Source organism: Zea mays, chromosome 1 (assembly GCF_902167145.1).
Source record: "Zea mays cultivar B73 chromosome 1, Zm-B73-REFERENCE-NAM-5.0, whole genome shotgun sequence".
In the NCBI taxonomy this organism is placed as follows: Eukaryota; Viridiplantae; Streptophyta; class Magnoliopsida; order Poales; family Poaceae; genus Zea; species Zea mays.
Window position 1 is genome coordinate 185,956,618 of NC_050096.1, and position 7,793 is coordinate 185,964,410.

Sequence of the window (7,793 nt, forward strand, 5' to 3'; positions counted from 1 at the left end):
TCTGAACACTAACCCTAATACAAGTATGAAATTTTGGTATTGGTGAGCCAGTTATCAGGTATGCAATATAAGGTATAGGTTTATTTTTGTCAGCCCCGCCCAGAGCTTCTCCTGCGCGCCAAGCTGCCAATGGCCGGACGGGATTCTTGCTCCCAGGCGAAGCACTATCTCTCCCACAACCTAGAACACTCGATAGCTCCTCACGGATTAGAGCTCACACAGAGAGAATTTCGCATTGCGGAAGGAGGAAGATGAACAGTAGCACATGAGGCAATTTGTGCCCAAACGCTCGGCGACGAATGCCTCTCTTCAATTCCTTGCTGTTAGTGTTAGGTGGCTCAAAGGTTACAAGGGAGTTTTATAGCTCGCCCGACGTGCCCACGTCCCACGCGCTGCCTGAAATTCGCCGGTCGACCCGCTCTGCTCCGCCGCGCTTGCCACGACGCGCTCCAACGAGGGGAGGGAGAAGGGGTGGCGGCTGCATTGTCGCCGGCGGAGGTGAGGAGGCTGTGCACGGTGCAGGGCATCGTGGCTGATCTTAGAGAGAACTTGCGGCTAGGGCTAGGATGCGCTGGGGAGGCCGACCGCAGGGCTTTGCCCATGGCCGGCAAGAGAGAAGGGATTTCATTCTAATTCCTTGTGTACCTTCAATTGGTACAATCCCTCTCCTTATATAGAGAGGGTTACTTGACCCCTAAGCACTAGATTTAATCTTATCTCTACTTCTAATCTTATACCAAACTAGTCTTTCGTTATCTAAACAACCTGCGGCACTGTAGCAGGCCCTCTTGGGCCCTGACAGGGAGTCTTCATTCATTGATAGGATGGCTGACCGAGGCCTGACCACCTGACGACTCCTGATCAGCTGTTGTAGAGTCTGCGACCAACAGGAAAAAGTAGGGCGACAATGGGTCTCATCTTAGTCTGCGCTTGAAGAATGTTTTGAATCAAGGTGCACCACAGGTTGTTGAAGCCACGAGCCATTAGAATTGCCTGCAAGCTTTCCCTGTTAACCATGTCAAAAGCCTCTGTGAAGTCCAACTTGATGACAAGTGCAGGGACTTTTTTCTGGAGACAACGCTGTACAATGTCAACACAAAGATAAAAGTTTCTGAGATGGATCTGCCACGCAAGAATCCTGTTTGACTACTGTCAGTCGTCCCTGAGATCTCTCTCTGCAGCCTCTGAGTCAGGATCTTTTCAATGATCTTCACAGTGCAGTTTTGCAGGCAGATCAGCCGGAAGGAATCCACATTCACGCCATTTTTTTTAGAGTAACACCATGTAGGAACGGTTTATGTGCTCCAATTCAACTATGCCTTGGTGAAGGCTTTGTAGTAGATCCATGACTTGGGGTTTGATGTAGCTCCATGGTGCTCTGTAAAAACTGGGGGCGAATCCAGCTGGGCTGGAGGCACTGGTGCAAGCTTAGCTTCCTCTTCCGTGATTGCATTTTGTAGAATAAGAACACTTGCATAATTTTGTATTAAAAAGAAAATAGTGCAAGCTGTGCTAATTGTACTTTGGCAAGTATAAACTAAAATTATCAGTTTTTTTAACAAATTAAAACTATCAGGTTTTGAGAGAAAGCATTTTGCTCTTAACACCTTGATTGCATTTTTGTCCTTTATCCCTCCATTTCTAATTTCCGCAGCAACATATCTATTTTAGGATGCCAAGGAGGGAACAACAACTGGGGTTTCAGCAAAGGATTGGACAAACACAATATTGGCACTTGTGTCTCCTAATTCCAAACCGGAGGACTTCAACCGCCCAGGTCATATTTTTCCTCTTAAATACAGAGAAGGTGGTGTGTTAAAAAGGGCTGGACATACTGAAGCATCGGTGGACCTTGCTATGTTAGCTGGGTTACCTCCTTTTGCAGTTCTTTGTGAAATTGTTGATGATGATGATGGCTCCATGGCTTTGTTACCAAAACTGCAACAATTTGCAAAGAGGGAGAACCTGAAGATAATATCAATTGCAGACCTGATAAGGTTAGCTTTATCTTGACATATTGAAGTGGCAGTTCTTGTTCAAGGAAAAAAACATTCCTCATTGATTTAGACAATCTGATTATTATATATTGGATCCTAGGATCCTAACCGTTTTATGACAAACGGTAAATAAAACACCTCATTTTTATGGCCATTTAGTATATTTGTGTTAAAGACATATGTTTCATTGTGTTAAAGCTCCAATTGATGAATGATTGTACTTAAAACAGCGAGGGGGGCACCGACACGAAGCCACGAGATGGTTTGGAGAGAAACAGTTGAAGCATCTCCCGCGGAGGTTCACACTGGTCCCTCTCCGCGCCGAAGCACAACGAGACTGCTTTCTGCTCTTCACCACCTGCCAGCCATCCTCCTGAAGACCCCAGGTGTACTTGGAAAAAAATGAATGATTGTACTTGGAGTCTTGGATGTGAAATTTTTTTATGATAGCCTTCTTGACTTCTTGCATTGTAATTCTAAGCTTTGAACATTCCCATTTGCAGATATAGGAGAAAGAGAGTGTTATGGTCGTTAGATCGGTGAGGAATTGGAGAGGGGTATCGATGGGCAGGAACACCAGCCGGGGGCCTCTGCCCACGACCGAGCAAGAGGAGGGTTTCTCCCTTCTAATTCTTGCCTGCTTTATTTTTCATCCATTGATTACATAAATAGGCCGGCTGACCGCCCCTATCTAGCTAGAGATCCTTATCTCCTTAAAACTCTCCTAAAAACTCTCAACAAACTACTAACTGATAACCTATCTAGATAATCTCAACTAATCTTCTAAATAATCTCAACTAATCTTCTAATCTTATCTCTAACTATCCTTATCTAATCCCCCTTGGAGGGCCCATGGCTGCTGCTGCCGCAGCCCCTCCGTGGACCTCCTTAGGCCCTGACACTACACCCCTCCTGGACAAGCAGCTCGTCCTCGAGCTACAGCATGACGATGCTCAAAGACCGAGTCTACTTGACTCAAAACCAGAAACCTAGAAGACAAACCTTTTACATCTCGGCTTATCTTATTATTCCGAATATGTTTTTTTTGACCCCATAAGATAAGGCGGACACCCTCCGCGCATTGGACTTGCACGTGTGCAGCCACCTGGATCCCATGGACTCCATCTAGACGAAAGGGGAGCACATGGACGGGCACCTGGAATAGGTCGCAACAATAACCAGCGGAGGCGCTCTCGTGGCGGCCGGTAGCGGAATGTGGTGGCGCCAAATAGTGCGCCCTTGTCGATGACGAGGGGAGTGCCTTCCCTACCGCCGCTGCCGTAGAGTTGAAGTTCGTCGCCCGCGGGACACGTACCATGCTCGCACTTGGTGACTTGGAGATAGCGGCCCGGTGACGCTGCTGATGGCCGTCCGACAGGGCGAGGTCGCGCCCCCGTGTGCCGAGGTCAACCGTCACCAAGGCTGCCTCGAGCATCCGCTGGCGCATCTCCCGCACTCTCTGTCGTGCAAGGAAGCCACGAGCAACAACTTGTATGCCCACAGCCGCCGACGTCTGGAGACGTGCGGACAACGCCAACTGGTGGTGCCCATGTTGCACTGCTGCCTTGATTTGCAGCAGCCCTTGCTTAACCTTCTGGAGCGTGGCTTGCATCTTTGCGAGATCAGCCCTTATGTTGGTCCACAAGTCGCCCGTCGATGGAGCTGGTGATTGCTGAGTCGTGGCTGCCCCTAGTGGCGTTGCCCATGGGGACGGACACGCCGTCAACGAAGATGATGTGACGAAATTTGGCGTTGTTCCTGGGGATGGGCGCGCCAACGTCCAGGACGTGGTGACAAAATTGGCAGGTGATGGTGCCCATGGAGATAGGGACGCCGGTTGCCAAGATGGTGTGACGAAGGTGGCATGTGGCGCAACCCATAGAGATGGCGACGTCGGTTGCCAGGACGGCGTGATGAAGGTGACATGCGGCGCAGTCCATGGAGATGGGGACGCCGGTTGCCAGGATGACACCACGAAATTGGCAGCAGAAGCCATAGGATCAGATCGAAACCCAAGGTAGCCAATACCAGATGTTATGGTCGTTAGATCGATGAGGGATTGGAGAGGGGTATCGATGGGCAGGAACACCGGCCGGGGGCCTCTGCCCACAGTAAATTTTATGTTCAGCAGAAGGATGGCTACATTTAATGTTATGTTCATTAGAGTGATGGCTACTACTTCAAACATCAGGTCCAAAAAGTTTGAATGTGCATGGGCAGCTTATGAACTTTGAAAAACAAGGACCTCCTTGCATGATGTAGGAATGTAAAGTCACATGCTTTGGGCTGAAGGGTGTAAAAATGTTGCTCCCAAATGAACCACAATATGACGAGACATTTTGCCAGCTACATCCACTACACTGGATGAGTAAAAGATCTGATTTTCTTTATCTTGAGGTGGTATCCCGGATATGATCTGCTTGCAGACAACCAAAAAGGCAAAAACATCTCCTTTGTTTTCGAATTTAGTCTAGTGATTGTCTAAATGATAAACATGTTTCCCCCAGCAATATGTTTGGAATTTTAGAATGGTTCTTTTCACTCATGCAGGGTGATGTTGGGGATGGACAAGAGATCTTAGTACGAGTGCATTCGGAGTGCCTAACTGGGGACATATTTGGATCAGCGAGATGCGATTATGGGAATTAACTTGCTCTGGCAATGACCATGATTGAGAAAACTGGCCGGGGTGTAGTAGTCTATCTTCGTGGCCATGAGGGTAGGGGTATTGGGCTGGGTCACAAGCTTCAAGCATACAACTTACAAGATGATGGGCGCGATACTGTCGAGGCAAACTTGGAGCTAGGGCTGCCTGCTGACTCGCGGGAGTACGGTATAGGTGCACAGGTAAAGACCGCTTTTGTTTGAACTGTTTTCAGATGGTTTCTTGTGGAGCTGATTAGTATTTTTTTCTCTGCAGATATTACGCCATCTTGGTGCCAGGACCATGCGGCTGATGACTAACAACCCTGCCAAGTACACTGGACTCAAGGGCTATGGTTTAAGTGTCCTTGGTAGAGTGCCATTGCTAACACCGATAACCACCGAGAATAGGCGCTATATGGAAACAAAGCGATTGAAGATGGGGCATGTTTATGGAAGCCGCTCCAGTAATCATGCAAACGGCAGTGGCTTGGCTGGTGCTGGCGAGAGAGAGGAGCAGGATCAGAATGACAGTGCTGGCGTGCAAGAGCGAACTCCAGAAGCTTGAGTGCCTAACTCTGCGTTCCTTAGAGCTGCTCCAATGGGAGTCTTAAAAAGAGATGCATCTTAAAATATAGGGCTCCATGGCAAAAAAATCACTCCAACGGGGACCTCATTTTACAAAAACTCAGGAAACAAATTTGGGCTCCGGTCTCATTGGTCCCAAATGTAGGACTTGAAACTATCGGCCCTATTCTCGTTCCCACGCCCCCACGACCTTCGGTCTTTTCCTGTTGCATTCGTTCTCAAGCCGTCTCTCCCACAAACCAAACCCTCTGCCTGTCGAGAAGCATTGGCGAGATGGATGGACGGCCACCGCCTTTTCCTCGTTCACGGCCAACAGGTTGGCCTCGTTGAACTTCCATGGAGATGGCACTAGATGTGATAGGGAGATCATCAGCTGTGTCTTCTCCGCCAGATTTGCGCAGGCCTCCTGTGGCCGTGGCTGCAGAGCGAAGGCCTGCAAGTATGTCTGCAACTTCCCAACAGACACAAGGACAAGCGTCTTGGCATCGAATCGCTGCAGACCATGCCGATCGGAGTTTATCAGTGGCACCGATGATGTATCAAGATCCATTGTCAATGATTGATGACTATAGGTAATAACCTTTCTGTTGAGATTAGTAGTCGATTATATTTGCTCATGAATTCAATCGATGGTGATCTGGGATCTCCATGGTTGAGAAATTGAAGTCAAGGCCTGGTGAGGTTACTTGTACTGGTAGGTGCTGATAGATGTAGTGCTCACCGATGCTTGTGAATTGAATTATTGGTTCTGAAAATATCCTCACTTCAACCATGCATACGAGATTATGAGTAAATGTGAATTCCATACACTCTGTTGCCCCAGTCCAATACAACCTTGCTGAACCTTGCATATTTGTGTGAGCAGGTACATTTTTGGGAGTCTCTTTAATGTTTTTCTTGTTTGGTCTCATAATTAGTGGAGTACTTCAACTTATGTGCATTATTATATCAATTTGATTACCAAACTTTATTGTGTATAGCGTCAAAGCTGTTTTGAATGTCTTGTGTTTGTGTATATTTCATTCTAATTCCATAACCAGAGTCTGCTCATATTTTTACACTACTCTATTGAACCAAGAACCTGAAGATGTATTTGCCTGCCAAGAAAATATGGAGAGCGAAAATGAGGTCATGGAGTCACCACCATTGAATGATTCAAATTCACAGTCAAAACCAAAGGGTCGATCCAAGAATTTTAATGAAGCTGAAGACATTTTGTTGATGTCAGCTTATCTTAACATACGTAAAGATGCAATTACTGGAAGGGATCAATAAGAAGGCAACTTTTGGGAAAGAGTTGAGAAGTACTTTAACGTTAACAGGACATTTGAGTCAGATCGTAACTGGTCATCGTTGAAGCATCGGTGGGGTATAATTCACAAATAAGTTAGTAGTTTCCAAGGTTTCCATGACAGTATCGAAAGGAAAAATGAAAGTGGGAAGACAAGTGATGATAAGGTACAGTATACATGGATAACTATTTTTCTATTTAATTGCTTAGGTACTATGAAGTTTCTAAGGTGTATCTTTTATCCTTGTGCATGTAGCTGGCTGAAGCAAATGTAATGTTCCATCAATTTAAAAATAAGGCCTTTTCTTTGTTCCATGCGTGGAACATTCTCAGACATGAGCCAAAGTGGGCTGAAGATAAAACATCTAATGAAGGGAATGCAAATGGGGACAGTCATCCCAATGCTCAAAGACCTGCAGGAAGGAAAGCTGAAAAGGAAAAGATGAAAGCAAAAAGGCGCAACAGTGATGAAGAGTCTGATCCTTTCATTGAAGAGGTAAAAAAATTTGAGAGAATCGAGAGAGAAAACTGAGAGCGAACGAAAGGAGCGTGATGAAAGATACTTTGAGCTGCATAAGAAAAAAGTAGACTTGGAGCAAGACCAGCATGACAAGTTGATAATGGCACTTGAGTCTTGACACGAGCACAATGGATGACCAAGGAAAACAGTATTTTCAGTTGATGAAAGAAGATATTTTAGCTCGACGCTTTGGGAGTAGGCAGCCATAGTTATTTAGTTTTTAATACTTTAGACTTTTTTCCATTCAAAACAGATTATCTTGATGTTCATGTAATGTAAGAACATATTTTCATTCAAAGCAGATTATCTTGATGTTTGCAACAATCTGTGTTGACATTGTTTTCTGGTTACTGTAAAAGTTGAGTTGAAATTTTGCTTCTGAAATTGTAAGCAGCATGGTCTGTTTAGTTCAAGAAAACTGCATGACTAGTAGAGTAGTAGTTCAAGAAATTGAAAGCAGCATTGTCTGTTTAGCTGAAACCAGACCAGAGCAGCAGACTTGAAACCATAATATGTAATCTGAAATTGCACACATGAGGACTGAACGCCATGACTTTTGTTGGGGGCTGGATGCTTCAGTCACAACTGAAAAGTTTCAGATTGCACACACTGCCATTCAGATTTGTGTCGAGTAGCACAAATTATTTCAGATAACACACTGAATTTTAAGAACAAAAATATGAACCACAAATTATTACAGATCACACACTGAAAAAATTTACTATTACAACCAAGTGACAGCACTAAAAAATTA

The 7,793-nt window shown here is 45.6% G+C and overlaps 1 pseudogene across 1 annotated transcript; it reads left to right on the forward strand.

Moving 5' to 3' along the window:
- The first annotated feature begins 1,913 nt into the window (after positions 1–1,913).
- LOC103645105 (probable bifunctional riboflavin biosynthesis protein RIBA 1, chloroplastic) lies at positions 1,914–7,418 on the forward strand (annotated as a pseudogene). The gene is made up of 4 exons (XR_561626.2): positions 1,914–1,997; positions 4,548–4,844; positions 4,918–6,686; positions 6,776–7,418. The product of XR_561626.2 is annotated as a probable bifunctional riboflavin biosynthesis protein RIBA 1, chloroplastic (transcript).
- The last annotated feature ends 375 nt before the right edge of the window (positions 7,419–7,793 follow it).